Source organism: Dendrobates tinctorius, unplaced genomic scaffold, assembly GCF_039654945.1.
Source record: "Dendrobates tinctorius isolate UK_male_01 unplaced genomic scaffold, ASM3965494v1 ptg000115l, whole genome shotgun sequence".
Lineage (NCBI taxonomy): Eukaryota > Metazoa > Chordata > Amphibia > Anura > Dendrobatidae > Dendrobates > Dendrobates tinctorius.
The window spans coordinates 16,801,302-16,825,220 of record NW_027361783.1 but is presented as its reverse complement, the minus strand read 5'-3'; the positions used below and the strand labels follow the sequence as shown (position 1 = coordinate 16,825,220).

Below are 23,919 nucleotides of genomic sequence, written 5' to 3'. Positions count from 1 at the left end.
CCATACAGGGTGATTACACACAGCCCCGCCTCATGTCACCCTAACGTGGATTGGTTGACAATGAGGAAGAGGAGGAGGAAGAACAGGAGCTACTTTCATGCGCTATAAACGGGACTACAACCACAACTGCCATACTCTCTGTACAGGGTGGATGGCCTGAGGGCAGAGAAGAGGAAGAAGAGGAGGAGGAGGACACCTTGGTCAGTAGTCATTTTTGGTGAGGACACAGAAGGCTTGCCTGTTACCAGTCTGGTTTGCATGGCTGACTTTATGTTGCGTTGCCTTTCCTGTGACCCTCGTATTGTCAAAATATTGGGTAACAGTCATTACTGGCTAGTGACACTTTTAGACCCACACTGCAAGGATAACTTTCAATCTCTTGTTCCAGAGACAGACAGACAGACAGGTGTACCAAAATGGTGTAGTACCATAGGGCCATTGTTGCAGCATTATTAAAAAAATTCCCTTCTCAAAATTCATGTGGCAGAGATAAAATTTCATTGGCCAACCAAGCAGGACAGGTGACACAGACACAAGTCCACTCCAACAGAGGCAGGGGAACACTGGCAAAGATCTGGGACAGTTTTCTAAGATCCTCCCATCGACCATGCACTGAGGCACGGGGTAATCTCACAAGGAATGTAATCTTTTCTAAGATGTTGAAGGAGTACCTTGCCGACCGTACCAATATCCTCTGTGATTCCTCTGTGCATTTTAATTATTGGGTATCCAAGCTGGATACGTGGCATGAGCTGGCTCTCTACACCTTGGAGGTCCTGGCCTGCCCTGCCACTATTGTTTTGTCCGAGCGGGTTTTTAGTATTGCTGGTGGTATAACAGATAAGCGCATTCGCCTTTTTATGGAAAATGCAGACAGGCTGACTCTTATAAAAATGAACAAGGGATGGTTTGGGACTGACTGCGTGACGCCACCAAATGATGACAGTGAAGCATAAACTCCAATGTAATGCTTTTTGTGAGGTGTATTCACATGCACCTCTTCACAACCAAACATGGATATACGCTTCATGTTTTTTCCTATTTGGTGTCCTCCTTCTCCTCATTCTCACCATCCACCACTTTACCACCAGGGTGAACGTATTCAATCATGCTCCGGCCACACTATGTTTTTGCAAGGGTGTTATGATGGATGTCACCAAAATCTAAGAAATATTTACACCCCCAAAGGGAAATGTTTGCAAGTCTAGGAGACCCGCTCTGAGAAATTGGGCCTATTAGTGAATCAGGCCTTCCTCCAAGTCTCATCGTCCACCACCACTAGATCAAAAGGGTTTACGTTTTCCGTGCAGCTACAGCCGTTGTTGAATTTGTAACAAGGGTGGGTGTTGTGAGTTCATTCTCGGGTTCACCAGTTGTGAGTTCCCCTTCTGGACTCCCTCTGGTGGTGACGGGAGGTGGTTCGGCTGGTTTGATCGGTGGAGATCTGCCACCTGAGAATGAGGATGACAATTGGATCTCAGGATTCTCAGATTGGCTTTAAGACAGCCGACGCCCTATTCAATTGCTGGTGATTCCTTTTGGCTTGTCAGCTCTTGGTTTTCAGCTCTGTTCAAGTCATCTAAAGCGAAGTTTTTCTGCTAATGCTCACACTTGATTTTGTTGGTCTATTCAGTTTTTTGTGTGGTCTGCCAGCCCCGGCTGGGGGCTGAGCTGAATTTCCACTCTTATTTATCAGTATTTTGCCAATTGGCTTTTTGTCCCTTACTAGTTCAGTCTGTTTTTGCTCTGTCTCAGAATATTTCAGAGTGCTGATATAGTGGGAGAAGTCTAGTGACTTCAGGATTAATTTTGCTATCAGAAGTGTTGGACATTATTTTTGTAGGGTTTTTTGCAGGTTGCAGACAGTGTCTTCCCTTTCCTGTCTAGTTAGTTTGGGCCCCATCATTTGCTAAGCCTATTTTCCTGCCTGTGTTTGTGCCTTCATCTTGCTTCACCGTCAGTACATGTGTGGGGGCTATCTATTCCTTTGGGGTCTGCTCTGGGGCAGTTAGTTTTCCCTTTTCTTGCTTTAGGCTTATGTAGTCCTCCGGCCGTGACGAGGCATCTAGGTTCATCGTAGGCACGCTCCACGGCTACTGCTTAGCTGTGTGGTAAGATCAGGGATCTGCAATCTGCATAGTTACCAACTACTCTGGTTTTCTGTGACTTAGCTTGTTTTGCTTTTTTCTCCTCGGTGACCCATTCATAACAAGTGGGTGTTTGTGTGTCAAATACTTGTTCTGCCAAAGGTTGGGGTGCACCCCACAGGGGAAATGTTTGCTAGCCCATACACTAAGTGTATAGGCATTCCAAGTATAGTAGACCCCTCTGAGAAATTGGGCCTATTATTGAATCAGGCCTTCCTCCAAGTCTCATCATCCACCGCCACTAGATCAAAAGGGTTTACATTTTCCATGCTACAGCCAGTGTCAAATTAGTAACAAGGGTGGGTGTTTAGGCTATGCATCAAATGCTTGTTCAGCCAAAGGTTGAAGTGTACCCCACAGGGGAAATGTTTGCCAGGCCATACACTTAGTGTATGGGCATTCCAAGTCTAGGAGAGGACACTCCTTTAAATTGGACATAGTTTTAAATCAGGCCTTCCACCACGTCTCATTATCCGCTTCCACTAGATCACCAGCGTTAACGTGTTCCCTGCTACTACAGCCAGGGTCGAATTCTGAACAAGGGTGGGTGGTTTTGCTGGGTGTAAAATACTTGTTATGGAAAAGGTTGAGGTGTACCCCACAGGGGAAAATGTTTGACAGCCAACACACTTAGTGTATGGGCATACTCAGTCTAGGAGGCATGCTCCTTTTTAGTGGGACATTTTTTGTTAAGAGGCCCTCCTACATGTTTCTTCCAAAGGGGGATTGGGGTTATTGGGGTGCATATGACTTGTTAGCAGGGCAGGCCTTGCAGTCTATGCATAAGAAATCAGAATGGGAGTGCAAAATGAATAATGTGAAGTGGATTCTCCTGTGCCCATCCAGTATCTGCTTTCAAAGGCATATTGGGGTGCAGATAACTCAGCAGTAGGGCAGGCCTTGCAGACAATGTATAAGAAGTATAGTTTGGGATTAGGAAATGAATAATGTGAAGTGGATTTTCCAGTGGACATCCAATACGTGGCTTGAAAAGCTTATTGGTGCATGTAACTTTGGGGCAGGCCAGGCCCTGCATTCAATGCAACATTTTTTTAGGAAGCCCTCCTGTACCTCTAGTGAAAGGGGTATTGTGGTGCATCGTAATTCTTGGCAGCCCGTCCTCTCTCTGCATAGGCAATAACAGTTTAGGAGACCCACTGATTAATAATGGCCCTTTAAGAAGTTTAATGCCACCTGATGCCCCTGTAAAAATAGGCTCTGTGACTTTAAGAGTCCATCCTTCATAAAAGAAACAAAATGTGTCTGCTTATGTGTCACACACCACATTGCCAGCTAGCGTTGTTATATGTTACAATGACATTTCCCAGTGAATGCATTTTTATTGGTTGAAAGAAATGTTAAAGTTGAAAAACGCTTCAAAAACGCTGCATCTGAACATAGCCCAAGTGGGGGAGGAACATTTTGGTTTGGGGTTAATTATTTTGCCTTATATACAAGTCATTAATCTGGAAAGGATGTACCTTAACATATTTCCCAGCAAAATCCGTTTCGATTTCGTTTTGGTATGTTTTTTGGTGCACCAGTAAAAATGGCATGAAACTCTGAAAAAATTGTTTAAACCTGTGAACTAGGAGTCAGGAATGCTTCCAGGGGCGATCCTCATGATGTCCCCGTGTCATTTGAGCAGTGTTTCCATCATTTTCTGATGCTTTTAGACCTTTAAAGGACCCCCGGGTGGGATGGCGGTAAAAATGCTCGGGGCTCGGGGCTCGTTGTTCTGTCCGAGTACCAGAGTATTCCAATTTGTTCCACCCGAGCAACGAGCACCCGAGCATTTTAGTGCTCGCCCATCACTACTAATAAACTAATTTTATAATTTGCTATTTCAGTTGGAATACCCTTGATGATAGTATTCTTTCTGCTAAGGGTTCCATAATTCATGCAAAAAAGTAGACAATGGTCATACTTTTCTAGATTTGTTGGTAATTCGGAATTAGAGATGAGCGACTTTGCCTTTTTTTCGGGTCGAGTCGGGTTTCATGAAACCCGACTTTTGCAAAAGTCTGGTAGAACGAAATCGGCCGATTATCGTGAAAAGTCGAAGGCCGACTGAAACACGAAACCCAATGCAAGTCAATGGGGAAGAAAAGTCGACAGTGAGTGGAGGACAGGAAACACACCTACAGTGCCCATTTTAATGCCAAAAACATCAATTCTTATTACTTAAGCTTGTCAACCTTAATTTACTTTATATTAATACTTAGGAATTGAAAACTGGGGTTATTTTGGCTAAAGTTGTGGGGGGGTAGGGCTGGCTCCAGATTTTCATGGGCCCAGGGCCAAAGAGTGTCAATGGGCTCCTTTAACACATGCCACAATTCATGATCCTCTGATACGGCAGAGAAATAGCGGTATAGTGCAATGAAAAATACTTCACTTCTTACATCACATGACTGATATCCATTTTAAATTCTCCAATAGCTCCAAAAACAGACAGTATATTACTCCATACAGCATTATGGCCACCGCATAGTGCGCTATACAGAGTAATGAGGCCCATATATTTCTCCATACAGAATCATTGGTCCCATATAATGTTCCATACAGTATATGATGAGCTTCACATAATGCTACAGTATATGTTGGTCCCCATGGATGAAGCTCCTCTGTCTTATGGGCCCAAATAATGCTCCATATATAATGGGCCCCTTTTCTAATGCTCCAGTGTATAATGGGCCCTGTAAATGCTGCTCCAGTGTCTGATGTCCACCTTTGGAATGCTCCAGTGTATGGTGGTCCCCATATATCATTCTCCAGAGGATAGTGCTCCCCAAAAATTGCTTCCAACCTTTAAAACAATTAAATAAGTCTCCTCGCTAGCGAATCTCTGTACTAGTCTGGACTCCTCGCTGTCCCCATCTTCCATCTCTCTGCACTTGGACTGTTTAGGCAGAGGGCGCACAGACGAGATGTCATCGTGCTCTCTGACCAGAATGTCACTGTCAGGAAACGCGGAAGAAGTCACGGCGGTGGAGCAGGGAGAGGAAAATATTTCAACTTTGCAAGTGCTGTGATCCTGAGCAAGCATGGGGGGCCCACTCGTTGGCGACAGCACTGGCAAAGGGCCCCTCATAGTACGGCGGTGTGTCTGACCGGCAGAGACACTTTTGCATACTATGAGGGGCCCGGTGCCAGAGCCGTCACCCGTGAGTATGCCCCCCCACCTGCTCAAGGAACCTGCACTTTCATCTGCATCTTCCTCTTTGTCACTGTGTAAGGTGGTATAGTATGCGGAAAGGGGAACCTGAGTTTCATCAGGGTCAGATTCTGGCTGTGTGGAGTGCGAGGGGAATGTAGTGGTCTGGGTCAATGTACCAGCAGAATCATCTAGCAGTGGCTGGGCATCAGTGCACTTGTGGCGCCCCCAGGAGTACAGTCGCCACAGTAGCATTACCTTCCTCCTAGGGAGTGTGATGTCATGCTTGAGAGCAGCGAAGGATCTCTCTAGCAGTTAAACCAACACACAACACAGTTCCCACTCCAGGCCAGCAGGGAGAGCTCTGAACCTGACTGCTGAGGAGCTGCTCTCTGTGGTCGGGAGGAGGGAAGTTAGGGCAGTCTGAAGGGAAGGGGAAGTGTGTGGATGTGAGAAGGGGAGCTGGAGGATGAGCAGAGTTAAGGCTCACTCCTAGCTGGAGCGCATGGTCCGGATTCCGGTCTCCGAGTTTGTAGGGACACTGACGGTCCTGCAGCAGAAACCAGAGGAAGTAGCAGCTGTAAATGCTCTGTTCTCAACTAAGGCTCGGAGGCCCCAGCAGCGACTTGTGTGAGCCAGAAGGAAAAGGCTATGGCTGCCTGCCATACAAGAAAGTTTCAAAAGAGAGTCAACAGGGGTAACTTCAGTGAACTCAGTACTGCGAGTACCTCAAATAAGCACTAGAACGGAGGCCACACTACCTATCTGCAAAGACAGAATTCCTAATTTGCTTCCAGGCTGACCAACTCCTTCTCCATCTGTACTCTGGGTCCTGTACGGCACTTACCAAGTACAGGTAAAGGAACTGCACGACTGTGTCTGTCATCTTTCTCCTGCGCCTGGCGCATGGCTCTGCTACATCCTGCACTGCAAACCATCTACCAACTCTTTCATCTGCCCTGCGACTACGGCCCTACCTGTGCAGGGCTTCTACATCTTAGCTGCACCACAACATCTGTCCCAGAGAAGGGACACTGCAGCGCTGGTCAATCTGATCAGAAACCACAGGTGGCGTCACGTATCATTCACCTATAAACGTTATTCACCCCTTTGCATGGACGCCCATGCCCACGAACCGGGTCACCACCACCGTGACACATCCCTCTGAGACACCGGCCCGGTACCGATTAACCCCACTGCCCTGGCTGGCCACCCACACTCGATGTCAGATTCATCTTGGACTGAGGAATTTACAATTTGACTTGATAACCCAGGCATGGTATGTGGGAAAGATCTACATGGACTAATGAGAAGTATAAAAAGAAAACACAGAATGACAAATTTGCAAAAATACTCTGCAGTAAAAAATATGACAGTAATCAGCAAGTGCTGGTAAAAAGATGATAACAAATACAGGGTATTTAGTCGATACATATTTTGCAGAAAATGTATACCAAGCCTCTCCACCTCGTCACGGTAACCCTTAACGGAGCAGTCCCTATCTAATGTATTTAAAACCTGAACATATAAACAGTGGACTAATGAAATGTGTGGCCTGCTGCATCATTCACTTTTGGTGGGGGAGAAGGACACAAGGAAAGGGGTTCTTCCTGATCAGGAGCCAGCACTTGACGACTCAGTACTTGCATTTTTTGAAACTTCAGAAGAGGAGGGCATATTTGCTGGAGTCTGTTTCGGCAATGTAAGTCAAAACCAGTTCCTGATGCTCTGGCTTTAAAAGCGGTTAACCTACTCCCAGAAAAGGTAGCCTTCCAGGCGTTCCAGAGCCAGACCATGACGCAGGCTCAACACCTCCTGCCTTAGCTGCTATTGTGCTTTTGCCACTACCAGCAGATGCACCACCACCATCAGTACCAGCTGGCCCCCCCAGGCCCATGTCCGCGGCCTCTTCCACCATACCTCCAAATTTTGGAGAAAATGTAAACAAAATAACATCAGATATATGGCACTGTATCAGAAGCGTACAGCTCTATACAGTCAAAGGATAATTGTCAATCTCCCTATATATTTCATGAGTCACACAGAGAGGCTCACAGGCTCAGTATGGATTAGACAAGAATATAAAAAGTAGAAAAAGGGTACAGTATCATCAGATACCAGGTATATATAGTATAGTTTAAACATTCTAAATCTCCGTATATATTTCAGGAGGCAGACACCGACGCTCTCAGGCTCAGTATGGATTACAACACAATATAAAAAGCTGTAAAATGGTAATGGATCTGAAGCGTTCAGCTGTACACAGTGTAGGGGTCATTATCAATCTCAGTATTTATTTCCACAGTCAGAAACAGACTCTCACTTGGTCAGTTTGGATTAGGCCAGAATATAAAAAGCAGTAAATGGGTAATGTATCACAAGCGTAGAGCTGTATGCAGTATTGGGGTATTTTTAAATCTACATATAAATTGCAGGAGTAGCCCACAGACTCTCACATGCTCAGGATGGATCACACCACAATATAAAAAGAAGATCCGCAAGAAATAATCACACATGTGGGCCAATGTTCCAGGTGTCAATGATACTGTCATGTCGGACACTGTTCGCACCAGGGTGTCTGGCAGAGAGCGGTAATACCCCATCCTACCACATGGTTCTCAGCGGCGCTGGTTGGTCTTCTGATCCGGCTTGGATTGGGTTAACCAGGCTGTCATTCTGGCTGAGGGCTTAGCCACGCCCTCTGTCTTTAAATTGCCCTGTGTGACTATGGGCATCGCCGACTATAGCTCTTGCCTTGTGCTAAGCGATACCGGTCTGGAGTGGTGGTCTAAGGAGCATATGGTTTCTGGTGTAGTATATTCCATTGTTGCCATTTTGCCTCCCTGTGTTGTATTATTTGGTTGCCCTTGCACATTACTGTATTCCCCTGTGTGTACGCGGTGTGGTGCATTTCCGTTATCACTAAAGTATAGGAGTAACCCCGGCACACTAATAACATGAAAGTAAAGTCTTCTCAACGACAGTCTTTAATTGTTGTGATTTTATTGATTGTGAAAAAAAAGGGTGGTGTTACAATCCAAAAAAGGGTGGTGTTACAATCCAACGTTTCAGCTCTACATCTCGAGCTTTCATCAGGGATATGACTAGATCCTTGGTTTTGAGGTGTGTGTATAAGTGGTATAGGTTTGCCTTTGTAGTCCAGCTGCTGGAACAGTACCTATAGTAACCACGATGTGTAGGGTCAGCACGTGACTCCCGTCCTTGTGTCCTAAATCTAGTCAGGTGTGGAGGAGGCCGGAAGTCACACCTGACTAGATTTAGGACACAAGGACGGGAGTCACGTGCTGACCCTACACATCGTGGTTACTATAGGTACTGTTCCAGCAGCTGGACTACAAAGGCAAACCTATACCACTTATACACACACCTCAAAACCAAGGATCTAGTCATATCCCTGATGAAAGCTCGAGATGTAGAGCTGAAACGTTGGATTGTAACACCACCCTTTTTTGGATTGTAACACCACCCTTTTTTTTCACAATCAATAAAATCACAACAATTAAAGACTGTCGTTGAGAAGACTTTACTTTCATGTTATTAGTGTGCCGGGGTTACTCCTATACTTTAGTCTTGTTTTTTCCCAGAGCACCTAAGTTGGGGTTTGAGCCTGTCATATCTACTTTATATTTCCGTTATCACTGTCCATACTTATTTGTGGGGTCTGGTGCTTGGTCTCCTCATTGGGTGGAGGGTGGTGGGTTCAGCTTAGGGCTGGACAGGAGACAAGGACATGGTGGAGGCCCAGGCAGGCACACCTTCAGTGTAAACCCTGGGTTGAGGGGCAGACAGGGTTTCCCCTAGTCTGAGGGACACCGCAGGGGCCCTGGGGTTTCAGCCTAAAGTTACCTAGGCTTCCCCTGACAGATACACTTAGAGTGGTGGGTGGAGGAGGACTTCCTGGCAGAAAGGGTACAGTATCACCAGATACCAGATATATATAGCATAGTTTAAACATTAAAAATGTACATCTATATATCAGGAGTAGTGTTGAGCCACCCCGCTAGTGTTCGAGTTCGGTTCGGTTCGTCGAACAGGAGGCAAGTTTGTCGAACATTCAACGAACACCGTCGAGCCCAATTGAAAACAATGGCAGGCAAACACAAACGCATACAAACACATAGAAAACAATTCCAAAACACATTAAAAGGTGTCCCAAAGCAGACAAAATGCTCAGAAGGCAAAAATAACATATGGAAAAGGGCAACTACATATAAAAAAGAGGTGGAGGAGTAAAAGGAGGAGGAGGAGACACAGATATAGGCATGTCTTGCCCTCATAAAGTCAAGAAAGGCTGGACTAAAAATCTAAAATAAAAAAAAAATCTAAAATTCTAAAATCGAAGATGATCATATACCGTTGGACTTCCCACCATAAATTATGCCAACTGCCGATCGGGCGGCGTTATTCCAACAACCCTCCGAACAGCGTCCATGAACGCAAAGTGTTTGGTTTTCGGAGGCAGTATGGTTGCAAAGCTGAACCTTAAAGGAATGTCCAGAAGGGCACCACCAGGAGTGGAGCCTGCGGCTTAATTGGACTCCACACGTTCAACCTCAACCATGCCAGCTACAGAAAAGATGGACAGATTGCAAGCTTTGTTGATTCTGTGGGTGGTGGTGCATGGCCGTTTTTAGTTGTGCTAGCGATTTGTCAGCTTAATTCCGTTAATGAACGAGACTCCGACATGACCCCATGGTCCGCTTCCAGCTTACTAGAGGGACACGCAAGGCTCTGGCATGCGAGATCGAGGAATAACAGATCTGTCATGCCCTTACATGTCCGGGGCTGCATGCGCGCTACACTGAAAGGACCAGCGTGTGTTGCTTACAGGTGCGAATAACCCGCTGAAGCCCGATAGTGATGGTGATCTGGGATTCCAATTCTTCCCTGCGAACGAGGATTTCCCAGTAAGTGCAGGTCAACCGGAATTCTGGAATTTGGTCTAACCGGCATTCCAGAAAGAATGTGAAAAAATTAATTGTCCAAACCACAGGTGCTGTAGCTTGCTTAACAGCTGAGCTCCTCTGCTGAGTAGCATGTAGTTCTTGCATAAACAGGCGGCATAGCTTGGTTCACGGGTGGGCAACTCTGCTGAGTAGCAAACAGTGCTTACAAACACAGGCGGCATAGCTACACTCATGGGTGGGCTCCTCTGCTGAGCAGTAGACACAGGTACTAGGCCCGAAGTATTGACTGGGCTAAATGGAGTTTAAAAATGGTTCTTACATAAACAGGCAGCACAGCTTGGTTCATGGCTGGGCTCCTCTGCTGAGTAGCAGACACAGTTACTAGGCCCAAAGTATTAACTGGGCTAAATGCAGTCAAAAACTGGTTCTTTCATAAACAGGCGGCAAAGCTAGGTTCACGGGTGGGCTCCTCTGCTGAGTAGCAGACAGTGCTACGAGGCCCAAAAGGATTTTCTGGACAAGATGCGGTAAAAAATAATTAGAAACACACACGGTGTAGCTCCTTGACAGGTGCACTACACCACTGGCTAACAGACACCGCTACTATGCCATGAAACTGTCTATTAACATTCAAAACCATTATTAATGTGAAAATAAAGTTACGCTTTTGGTGAACGAACCATTCTCGAACGGAACCTCGAACAGCCGAATTTTAAGCAAAGTCTTTGAGTTCGACGAACAGCTCGAACACCGCCCAAAACAGCTCGAATTTGAACTTGGCCAACAGGTCGACCCGAACACCGCTCATCTCTAATCAGGAGGCAGACTCAGACGGTCTCAGGCCCACTATGGATTCGACAAGATTGTAGAAAGTTGAGAAAGGGTACAGTCTCACTGGAAACCAGGTATATATAGCATAGTTTAAACATTACAAATCTCCGGGTATATTTCCGTAGTCCGACAAAGACACTTACAGCCTCAGTATGAATTAGACAAGAATCTAAAAAATAGAAAAAAGGTAATGTATTCGAAGCGTACACAGTATACACTGTTGGGGTATTTTTCAATCTTCATATATATTTCAGTTTCAGTAAGACAGTCCAGACTCTCCGCATGAGGAAACGAGATGGATACAAGTGCAGACGGAAAGTTGAGTGATTGCAGAAATTTGGGAATTACTAATCACAGGAAAAACTCCCGGGAGAATTCTCAGAGGCGATGCTGACCCTCAATTACTTTGTCTGTGGAGACAGCGAAAACAGTTCTTGTGAAGAAATGTTTGCTGTATCGCAGTACCGTGGATCCCATCACCGTTACTCATCTCCATCAAATTGTGATCATATGGAGAGATGTAGACATTGTCCTCACTGCCTATCATGATCTGTCAGGTAACTATGGAGTGCAAAAGACAGAAGCCACAGGCTGTAGGCGATTCTATTGGATTGGCACGAGAGGACACATTTAAAAATGTGGGCAGGAATGTCACACGTCTGTGAGTCGGAAAACCATGAAAGCTAATAATAAACCACCACTGCATCTCATTGTGAGTCGACGTCCATAACAAATGGAAGCCATTGATCATCTGAAGATAGAGCCAAGCAGGACAGGGCATAGCTACGTCTTAACCATCATCTATCAGTTCACCAAATTTGTATTGGCAGTCCCAGTGAAGGATTTAACAGCCCAGACTACACAGCGGTGGAGCAGGGTGAGGTAAGTATTGCAAGTGCTGGGGCTCTGAGAAAGCAGAGGGGTCCACTCATGGGCTGTGGTACTGGCACATGGCCCCTCATAATACGCCGGTGTGTCTGACGGCGGGTGTGCACCCCCAACATCAGAGACACTTGATTGTGCTATGAGGGACCCTGTGCCAGTGCCGTCGCCCAAGAGTGGGCCCACCCACCTGTCCAGGGCAAAGGCACTCGCATGGGTGCGTGCACCAGGTGGTGACCCCGGCCCTGGGGTTGAGGCAGCCCAGTTAGGGAGGCTGAAAAAATTGATGTTGGACATTCAGCAGCTGAAAATGGAGGAATTGGAAAAGTCAGAGGAAGAGGAGGACAAAAGCGATCGATTTTTCGGGCAACCTATGTGTCAGCAGGGGAAGGTGGGACAAAATCCTTTGAAACTCATGCATGGTTCATTTTAATGAAGGTTAGATCATCAACATTTTGGGTCGACAGACAGGTCCTTTTTTTTGTCAGGATTGATCCAGCAGCACTGAAGACTCGTCCAGATAACACACTAGCAGCAGGGCAAGCGAGCTCTTGTAAGGCATATTGTGCCAATTCAGGCCAGGTGTCCAGTTTACAGGCCCAATAGTCAAAGGGGAATGACCTATGAGGGAGATAATCGATATGGGAGGAGAAGTAGTTTGTAACCATAGTTGACAACTGCTGTGTCATGTCACTTTCAATCAATGCAGTATCACTAGTCGTGTGAGCGATACTTGAAAAATCAGTCCACAACATGGTCATGAAACCCCTGTGGCCAACGGCACTTCGGCTGTGTGCACCACAAACACCTCTTCCATGTTGCCCCCTACGGCTCGTGGGAGAACCATCACCGCTACTGTGTGCTGGGAATGCCTCAAACAAGCGGTTTACCAGAGTTGCTTGTGTTAGCCAATATTAGCTCTAGGTTCTCCTTTGGCATGATGTTTTGGAACTTGCCTTTATAGCGTGGATCCAGGATACTGGCCAACCAGTAGTCGTCATCGTTCATCATTTTGGCAATGCGGGGGTCCCTTTTTAGGATCTGCAAGGCATAATCACACATGTGGGCCAATGTTCCAGGTGTCAATGATGCACTGCGAGTGCTGGGTGGAGAAGCACTTTCTGGCAAATCAACATCCCTCCAGTCACGCACAAACCCTGTACCTGACTTTGCCACGCCAACATTTTCTCTTGCCCCCTGAGAAGCATCCTCCTTCCGAAATAATCATCCCCATCATCCTCCTCCTCCTCTTCTTCCTCCACCTCATCCAGAAGAGTTCCCTGAGCAGACAATGGCTGACTTTCATCAAGGCTTCCCTCCTCCTCTTCCTCCTCGATTGCAGACGCCTGCTCCTTAATGTGCGTCAAAGTTTGCATGAGCAGACGCATAAGTGGGATGCTCATGCTTATGATGGCGTTGTCTGCGCTTACCAGCCATGTGCATTCCTCAAAACACTGAAGGACTTTACAGAGGTCTTTCAGCTTCGACCACTGCATACCAGACAACTCCATGTCTGCCTTCAAACTGCCTACCCATGTATCCTCCCACAAATGCATTACTGCCTGCCTCTGTTCGCACAGCCTCTGAACCATGTGCAGGGTGGAGTTCCACCTTGTTGCAACGTCGATAATTAGGCGGTGCTTGGGAAGGTGGAGCAATTGCTGCAGCTTCTGCATACGACTGGAGTGTGCGGGCGACCGGGGGATGTGCGAGCACAGTCTTCGCACCTTATGGAGCAGGGCTGTTAACTCTGGATAATTATTGAGGAAGCACTGCACCACCAGGCTGAAGGTGTGAGCCAGGCAAGGTATGTGTGTGAGTTTTGAAAGTGCTATGGCTGCCACAAAATTCCGGCCGTTATCACTAACTACCTTGCCTGCCTCAAGATGTAGACTTCCCAGCCATGACTCAGTTTGTTGCTGCAAGTAGTCGGCCAGTACCTCTGCAGTGTGTCTGTTGTCGCCCAAAGAAATCATCTTCAACACAGCCTGCTGACGCTTACCACCAGCTGTTCAATAGTGGGACACCTCGTGTGCAACACTGGCAGCTGCGGATGGAGTGCTCGTGCAACTGCGCTCTGTGGATGAGCTTTCGCTTTTAAAGGAGGAGGAGGGTTGAACGCCTACAGCCAACTGTTTCCTATACCGTGGGCTAGGCAGCACTGTTCCACCGCTGCTGTCCCCTGTGGACCCTGCATCCACCACATTAACCCAGTGCGCAGTGATGAACACGTAACGTCCCTGGCCATGCCTACTGGATCATGCATCTGTTCTGAGGTGCACCTTTCCACTCACTGATTGCTTGAGTGCATGGACAATGCAGTCTTTCACATGCAGGTGGAGGGCTGGGATGGCTTTTTGAGAAAAGAAGTGGCGACTGGGTAGGTCATAGCGTGGTACTGCATAGGCCATGAGCTCGCGGAAAGCTTTGCTTTTGACCAGCTGGTAGGGCATCATCTCTAACGAGATTAGTCTGGCAATGTGGGCATTCAAACACTGTGTACACGGATGAGAGGATGAGTGCTTTCTTGTCGCTGGTAGGGTGAGCTGGACTTGAGAGCTGCATATGGTGGAACTAGCGGTGGACATGGCGGACTGAGAGAGGGTTGGTGATGGTGATGGTGTTGGTGGTCTTGCTGATGGACTAGATTCAGTCTTTCGTAGCAATAACATTGTGATTCCCTGACTGCTTTGGCCTTGCGACGACACCTCAACATTTGATGCTGGTGGTGTGCCAACTGGTGGGCTTACAGTGGGGGAAGCGATGTAGCGTTGCTGACTACCTTCATTCGGAGCAGGTGCACATGTGGTACGTGAGGTTTGGTAGTCCGTCCACGCTTGAAAGTGAATGGTGGTTAAATGTCTAAGCATGCAACTGGTATTCAAATTTCTCAGATTTTTCCCTTGGCTAAAGGTCTTTGCGCACTTCTTACAGATAACCTTTGCCTGATTATTAGGATTTTGTTCAAAAAAGTGCCACACTACACTCTTCCTACTATGGAAGACTGTTAAGAATGAGTCACCGAGGAAGAAAAACAAAAACAAGCTATGCCACAGAAAACCAGAGAGGTTGGTAACTAAGTGGATTGCAGACCCCTGATCCTATCCACACAATGAGCAGTAGCCATGGAGCGTACCTATGATGATCCTAGATGCCTCGTCACAGCCGGAGAAGTAAATAAGTCTAAAGCAAGAAAAGGGGAAATCTAAACTGCCCCAGAGCAGACCCCAAAGCAATAGACAGCCCCCAAACATGTATTGTCGGTGAGAAAAGATGAAAACACAAACACAGGTAGAAAAATAGGCAGAGCAAACGATGGGGCCCAAACTAACTAGAATGGACAGGAAAGGAAAGAAGCTGTCTACAATCACGCACAAAACCCTGCCAAAAAATGTCCAACACTTTCTGATAACAAAAACCCTGAAGTCGCTAGACTTCAATTCCCTATATCAGCACTCTCGCATATTCTGAAGACAGAGCATGAAGAGACCAACCTGATCAGGGACAAAAAGCAAACTGGCATAAACAGAGACATAAGAATGGAAATTCAGCAAAGCCCCAGCAGGGACTGGCTGACCACAAAAGTTGAGTAAAACAAAATCTCATGTGAAAAAATAGCAGAGCACACTTAGCTTGAGAAGGTAGGAACAGAACTGGAAACCAGAACTTCAGGGCAGGAAAATCACCAGAACACAATTACGGAGTTGGCTGTCTTAAATCCAGTCGGAGACTCCTGATGTCCAATCACAGTCCTCCTCCTCAGCTGGCAGGTCTCTGCCATTTAGATCAGCTTCATTACCTACTGTCACCACCAGAGGGAGCCCGGATGGAGAACTCACGACTCCTCTGTCAACACAGCCAGCTCCACCACCCTCACTAGAAGCCAGAGGTAAACCAGAAAATGAGTTCACAACAGAAGACATTTTGAGGCCTTGCACGCTGTGCTAATTTGACCATCTGGCCAAGCTGTCCTGCAACTCTTTGGGTTTTTGTAAACCATTTTTGGACTGCTATGGTCCTGCCAGATAACAGCTGTTGCGATGTCGATGCCTGCTGCGGATCCTCCTCCTCCTCTTCTGAGCTATTCGCAGCGGCACCCTCTTCCCCCAATGGATGCCAATCTGGGTCAACAACTGGGTCATCCATCACCTCCTCTTGAATGTCATGTGCATCTTCCTCTGTGTCACCAAGTAAGGTGGTATAGTATGCGAGAAGGGGCACCTGAGTTTCATCAGGGTCAGTTTCTGGCTCAGTACACTGTGAGGACAATATAGTGCTGTGAGTGAATGTACCAGCAGAAAAATCTAGCAGTGGCTGTACATCAGTGCACTCCATGTCTGATTCATCTTGGACTGGGGAATTCACGATTTGACTTGATAACGCAGGCATGGTATGTGAAAAGAGCTCCTTGGAGTAATCTGTAGTGTGGCCTACCGCATCCTTCAATTTTGGTAGGGGTGAAGGACACAAGGAAAGGTGTGGTTCATGACCATGAGCCTCCACTGACGACTGAGTGCTTTTATTTTTTGAAATTTCAGCAGAGGAGGAGATAGAGCTGGAGGCTGTGTCAGCATAGTAAGCCAAAACTTGTTCCTGAAGCTCCAGCTTTAAAAGCGGTTTACCTACTCCCAGAAAAGGGAGCCTTCGAGGCCTTGTGGAGCCAGACGATGACGCATGCTCAACACTTCCTGCCTTAGGTGCTATTGTGCTTTTGCCACTACCCCCACCCACTTCCATGGCCTCTTCCACCATACATCCTCATTTTTGGAAAAATGTACCCAAAATACCACCAGCTATATGGTACTTTAAAAGAAGGTACAAGGTGTATATAGTATTGGGGAGAATTTGAATCTCCCTAGAGATTTTAGGAGGCTGAACTATTATCTCAGGCCCACTATAGATGACACCTCAATTTAACAGGCTGAAATTGGCTGGTGTATGACAAAGTACAAGGTGTGTATATAGTATGGGGGAGAATTGGAAGCTCCCTAGAGATTTTAGGAGGCTGAACTATTATCTCAGGCCCACTATAGATTACATCTCTATTTAACAGGCTGAAATTGGCTGGTGTATGACAAAGTACAAGGTGTGTATATAGTATTGGGTAGAATTGGAAGCTCCCTAGAGATTTTAGGAGGCTGACAATGATGCTCTCAGTCCAAGTATGGCAGCAGGCAGCCTAATAAGCAGGACTGCTGCACACAAAACTGTGGAAAAATGAACATTTGGTAACTGTGCAGAAAAGAGGAAGAAAAGTATTTATGCCTTTAAAAAAGCAGTTTGCACAGCATGCAGCTATCAGGGAGCCTTATAAGGCAGCCTAATAATCAACAGAGCTGATGCACAAAAAATATAGCCTCCCCTGTCACTGCACACACACTGTTGTGTTGTACAGTGGAAATCGCTAACAGCAGAAGCAGTTTTTTTGTTCTTCTTCCCTGCCAAACGCTCTCCCTTATTCAGAATCAGCAGCTGCAACCTCTCCCTGATGCTAATATCGGCAGAAGTAAGATGGCGGTCAGCCTGCATGCCCTTTTATAGCCCCTGTGACGCCACACAAAGCAAGCCAATCACTTGCATGCTGTTCTCAAAGTTGGGGGTGACTGATGCCCATGTCATCGCGTTGCCCACAGTGTGCGTCCTCCATCATTGGCTGAAAAAGGGCGCTGGAAGCATCATTTGAAACGCGACTTTGGCGCTCTGGTCGCCGACCCCGTGGCCGACCTCACGCTATGGTCGGGTTTCGTTTCATGAAACCTGACTTCAGCGAAAGTCGGCTACTTATGAATTTGACCGACCCATTTCGCTCATCTCTATTTGGAATGAATGTGAAGTCTGATTATAGGAAATAACTCCTAAGAAAGGATTACTATATAGGGCTAATATACCATTAAAAATGGACCGATTCAACCAAATATTCCAATATTTTTTCCAGAATTACCAAATGTATCTTGTCAAATGCTTTCACTGAATGCAGTGACAGGAGTAACAATGGAGTTTTATCTAGATCTACACTCACTGGCCACTTTATTAGGTACACCATGCTAGTAAGGGGTTGGACCCCCTTTTGCCTTCAGAACTGCCTCAATTCTTCGTGGCAGAGATTCAACAAGGTGCTGGAAGCATTCCTCAGAGATTTTGGACCATATTGACATGATGGCATCACACAGTTGGCGCAGATTTGTCGGCTGCACATCCCTGATGCGAATCTCCCGTTCCACCTCATCCCAAAGATGCTCTATTGGATTGAGATCTGGTGACTGAGGAGGCCATTTGAGTACAGTGAACTCATTGTCATGTTCAAGAAACCAATCTGAGATGATTCGAGCTTTATGACATGGCGCATTATCCTGCTGAAAGTAGCCATCAGATGTTGGGTACATTGTGGTCATAAAGGGATGGACATGGTCAGCAACAATACTCAGGTAGGCTGTGGCGTTGCAACGATGCTCAATTGGTACCAAGGGGCCCAAAGAGTGCCAAGAAAAAATTCCCCACACCATGACACCACCACCACCAGCCTGAACCGTTGATACAAGGCAGGATGGATCCATGCTTTCATGTTGTTTATGCCAAATTCTGACCCTACCATCCAAATGTCGCAGCAGAAATCGAGACTCATCAGACCAGGCAACGATTTTCCAATCTTCTACTGTCCAATTTCGATGAGCTTGTGCAAATTGTAGCCTCAGTTTCCTGTTCTTAGCTGAGAGGAGTGGTACCCAGTGTGGTCTTCTGCTGCTGTAGCCCATCTGCCTCAAAGTTCGACGCACTGTGCGTTCAGAGATGCTCTTCTGCCTACCTTGGTTGTAACGGGTGGCAATTTGAGTCACTGTTGCCTTTCTATCAGCTCGAACCAGTCTGCCCATTCTCCTCTGACCTCTGGCATCAACAAGGCATTTCTGGCCACAGAACTGCCGCTCACTGGTTTTTTTTTCTTTTTCGGACCATTCTCTGTAAACCCTAGAGATGGTTGTGCGTGAAAATCCCAGTAGATCAGCAGTTTCTGAAATTCTCAGACCAGCCCTTCTGGCACCAACAATCATGCCACGTTCAAAGGCACTCAAATCACCTTTCTTCCCCATACTGATGCTCGGTTTGAACTGCAGGAGATTGTCTTGACCATGTCTACATGCCTAAATGCACTGAGTTGCCGCCATGTGATTGGCTGATTAGAAATTAAGTCTTAACACACAGTTGGACAGGTGTACCTAATAAAGTGGCCAGTGAGTGTATATCTTCGATAAGATTGATTAGTCACTGGTAGCGTCTGAAGCGTGTCTATTATTAATACATTTTCCCAGGTCCTGATGAAACAAATTAGGAACTAACAATTTTAATCGATTTGCAATGGTTTTTGCATATATTTTATATCTGAATTGAGAAGAGATATTGGGTAGTAATTCTTTGTTGATGAAGTATTAGTTTTTGTTTCAAAATCACTGTTATAGTTGCTGCAGTAGTTTCTGTTGGTATAATACCTAATTCCAAAAATGTATTGAATAGGAAAGCAAAAGATGGTAAGGTCTTTAAGGATCGCTGAGGCAAAAAGGGTGGATAATTATAATTTGAATGCACAAACCTTTATTAAAATACTTTGCACTCCGTAACGCGTTTTGATAGCAGCACTCTATCTTCCTCAAGTTTCTAAATAAAGGCTTGTGGTTTCAAATTTTTATTATCCACCCTATTTGCCTCAGTGCTCGTTAAGGACCATGCAATCTTTTGCTTTCCTATTTCATATCCCTCTTGGAGGGCATGCAGCAGGAGTAGCTCCAGGCGCAGCAAATTTTTTTTCTCAGCCAAAGGACCTGCGGTCATGTGACTCCAGCAACCCCTCTCCTGCGGTCACATATTCAGACCCCGTGATGACAGCAGGAATAGTCGGACAGCATGGAGCTCCGTCTTCTCTGCCTCTTGGCTCTTGCCGGGGATATGCAGGGGTGCATAACCCCTTGAGGTTAGTGGTCCCTTGGCCCTCTTAACTGCTAAGCTCTATTGACCACCAGGTTCTTCTCATGTGCGCTCCCTGTCTCTCTTTTCTTGCGAAAGGTATTGGAAACCTACGATAATGTATGTGAAAGTTGGTTACAAAGTAATTCGTAATATTCATTAATAAAACCATCAGGCTCAGGATGATTTACCATCATCATTAGCAATCTGATTAATGAATTGAAAATTCATTGAATTTTTCTTTTTTTTTGGGCCAGGGTAATTAGTGGGAAATTTGAGTTACTGAATGTGGGACATTTGTTTTTTTTTTTTTTGTAAATTTTGTCTTTTGAATGCCAATATCAGCCTTTCATTTTTTAAAATTTCTTTACATGTTGAAAATCTTTTAGAGGGATTATTAAGGCCTCTTTCATTTAGTGACCTTTAGATAATATCGCTCAAGCGACTTGTTCTCGGGATACTTACAATGATTTATTTAAAGTGGTTACACAGGTAGGATGTGCTAAACTGAATCAAAAGACAAAAATAGTTACTGTATACTCTAGATTCACACCTATAAAGGTAGCAAAGTTCATTAGATTTTAAATAGAATGACAATGATACAGTCAAATCAAAATAGATAAAACATATTTCAAACAATCTGTTTCATTCACAAGTAACATAGGGAAAAAAAAGCAAAGCATCTCTCAGACACTCAGGAAAGTTCAGGAATTGATCCTAAACTAGATTTCTATTACAAGGTAAGGACATTCAACAGTTGGAAAAAACACTGGATATCAAGAATCAGGTAAGCCTTCTTTATCTAAAAAATGCTATTACTGAGGAAAGAGCAAAAGGAATCAATACAAAATGTGCAAAACAAGATCCAAATACTAAATGGGTAATCAACATTTGATGTTGGGTTTCCTCTTGTTCTTGAAAAGTATTTAGAATTGAGAGCCCTCAGTGGTTGACACCTTTTAATGGCTAACTGAAAACATGGTAACAAATTGCAAGCTTTCGAGACTACCATAAGGTCTGAGGAGCAAATTCCTTAATTGATGTAAAAAAGCATAAATCCATGTGACACATTCATTCCTGCACTGAGTGTGTCTAAGGTTGTCATAAGTTTATACTCCCAGACTCTTCTGTCGCTCTGAGATTTGAAGTTACCTTTTAATACAAGTAATTTCATGTCTGTGGTGCTGTGATCAGGCACTTCACATGCATCGGCTGTGGCTGCTGCCGGCACTATTACGTGTTGCTGCCTGGCTGCCTGCCTCATCAGATTCCTCTAGCCTGTGCCACATTTAGAAGAGCTGCAGGTGCCACAGATTTTGGTTGTGCTCCCCCCATAACCAAGGCTCCCTGAGCAATGAGGACCTCAGAGTCCTCCAAAGACTTCAGAGGGCACAAACTTTGAGGCGCCATGTCTTCTCCTCCTTGTCGCCCCCAGAATTGAGACAAAGGTACAATTAGAGTTTTTAGGGGTTTAGTAAGCTTACCCTCTAGATGAGAGGGATGGCTGCAGCTGGATGAAGGCTTCTTATGAGATTCCTTGTATTTCTTCAGGTTCCTGAAACTTATATTTTGTGTAGGATGATTTCAAAAGGTATAGTAATTTGGTATTTTCTGTGATTTAGTCGCTTTTGCAAAACCTCCAGCAGGAGCTCAGTGACTGTGTGTCGCACATGCACTGAGATTGGGACACACACCTCAAATTAAACCTTATTATCATTTTATTCAGCAGGTCTTCACTAGGACATACAGTCTTGTGCTACTTCACTGGTCCACCAAGAAAGCCAATAGTGGCTGTTAATTTTCATACATCTTTAGTGCTATAAATACTTTGGGAAATGTTTCTCTTCCTTCAATTTGTCCCTTTTAGGTTGAAAATTTATGACTGTTAAGTTATTATGTACCATGAAAAATCTCCCAGCTACCCTTGATAGCAAATATGCATGTTTCCAAACTTTAGACCAGAGAATGTTCACACGGTGGTCTACATTCTGGAAAGTAGCAACACCACTTATTAAGGGATTGCTAACTTTAACTTACAGGAACAGATTAACTATATGGCAGTGCTTAATGATGTACACTTTTACCTGCACAAAGTTTAATGTTATTATACCACTTATAACAAGTCACAGATTACTGTCACCGTGTAAACTGCAATGTAAAATTTGTACCTTTGCTGTATGCAGGAAGAGGGTTTGTTCTTTATTTTGAATTCACTCACAAAAAACACTTGTTCAATGGTCAACATTCTTAGTTAGTCCAGTATCTTTCATGATAAGAACTCACTCAGGCCAGTGGAAAGCCCCAAGACAGCCAGTCTCTCAAGATATATTAACCATTTGCTTACATTCAGAGTGCTCACAAGGGATCACATGGTCTACGTAAGCATCAATATATGTTTAAAGTGGACCAAAAGTCTCAAAGTCCTCATTCCCATTATGAAACAACCTTAATTTTAGAAATGACAAGGTCTGAAAATGGTTTGGAACATGTAGATTAGGGCTGTGAGTAAAAGTTTAAATAATTGTAAAGATAAGGATAGATTTTGTCAGAAAGGTGGTATAAAATATTTTCATTACAAAATTACTTTGTATTTGGCAATTAGCCAGGAAAGAAACTCTCCAAAAATCACCAAAAGATCAAAAATGAAAAGGTTTTTGGTTTGAAATCTGTTTGAACACACCTTAGGGGTATATTCACACTGCATTTTTTTCCTGTCATTTTTTGAGGTGGTCTGTTCAATAAAATTGGAAAAAAAGCGTTAACAAAACAATAAAAAAAGGTCCTAATTATTTGTTTGGGAATATGACTTTTTGTTTTTATATTCTGACTTTTGAACATTTCTTAAATGCTTCAGGCTTTCTAATACACCAATCATTTAAAATAAGTAATATGTAGAGTTGAGTGAAACAGGTCGGCCAGATTCATAAGTCTCCGACTTATGGCAAAGTCGGGTTTCGCCGACCGAAACCCGACCACAGCGTGAAGTTGGCCAAGCGGTCGGCAAAACGAGCGCCAAAGTTGGATTTCCCAGAATGATTTCACGTGACTTTTTTTCAGCCGCTGAGCAAGGACGGACACTGTGGGCAACGAGATGACATGTGCAGCATCCGGGGGGGGGGAGAGAGAGAGAGATTTCGTCCACTTTAAAAAAGCAGTCCGGCATGTAGGTGTGTTTACTGTCCTCCACTCCCTGCCGACTTTGCTTCCCCATTGACTTGCATTGGGTTTTGTGTTTCAGTCGGACCTTCGACTTCTCCCGATAGTTGGCCAATATCGTTCGACTCTACTTTTGAGAAAGTAGTGTTTCATGAAACCCGTCTCGACCCTAAAAAAGGCAAAGTCGCTCAGCTCTAGTAATATGTACATTCTTCTTGCATTTTCTGCTAGGAAGATGCTCAATACTTTATAATGCAAGTTAATGGGAAGACTTAAAAGACGTCCGGAAAACGCAGGCGAAAGATAAAATGTTGAAAAAGCACTGAGGAAATGATCGAAAACAAAAAGGCTATAAAGGATGATTCAGGTTTATACAGTAATCTGCAGAGAAAAGTAGCAATTTCCAAAGTGTCTTCTGCTTGAGAAATGGATGTGTTTGACAATTGGAGAAGGGTGTGTAAACACAAATGTATTCGACAAGTTTTTTTCAAATGGATCTGCAACAAAAGTACCATAATAAACATTTAAAAATGTTTGAATAACTCTTCTTATTCATTTCCATTGTAAAACCACTTTCCTATTAGTATATTGAGTCTTTTGAGTATTTTTTTCTGTAAAACACCTGGTATGAAAAAAGAATCCATGTCACTTCTTTGAAGCGGCCATTGATTCCATTTACTATAAGCTTAGCATTATCCAATCAGAAGCCTGCAAAAAAAAAACTTAAAGGAAAAATTTCTAAAACTGAAAACTCTTAAAAATCACTTTAGCGTTCATTCAGACATCAGTGATTTTTCATCAGTATTCGTTTTCCAATACTAGGCTTGTCTCCAAAACACAAAACTTGTGTCAATCTTTCAATTAT

General features: G+C 44.8%; 1 pseudogene; it reads right to left on the bottom strand.

Annotated features, from left to right (window-relative positions):
• LOC141101180 (lysosomal dipeptide transporter MFSD1 pseudogene) overlaps window positions 1–23,919 on the bottom strand; it is a 104,596-nt pseudogene that overhangs the window by 38,805 nt on the left and 41,872 nt on the right.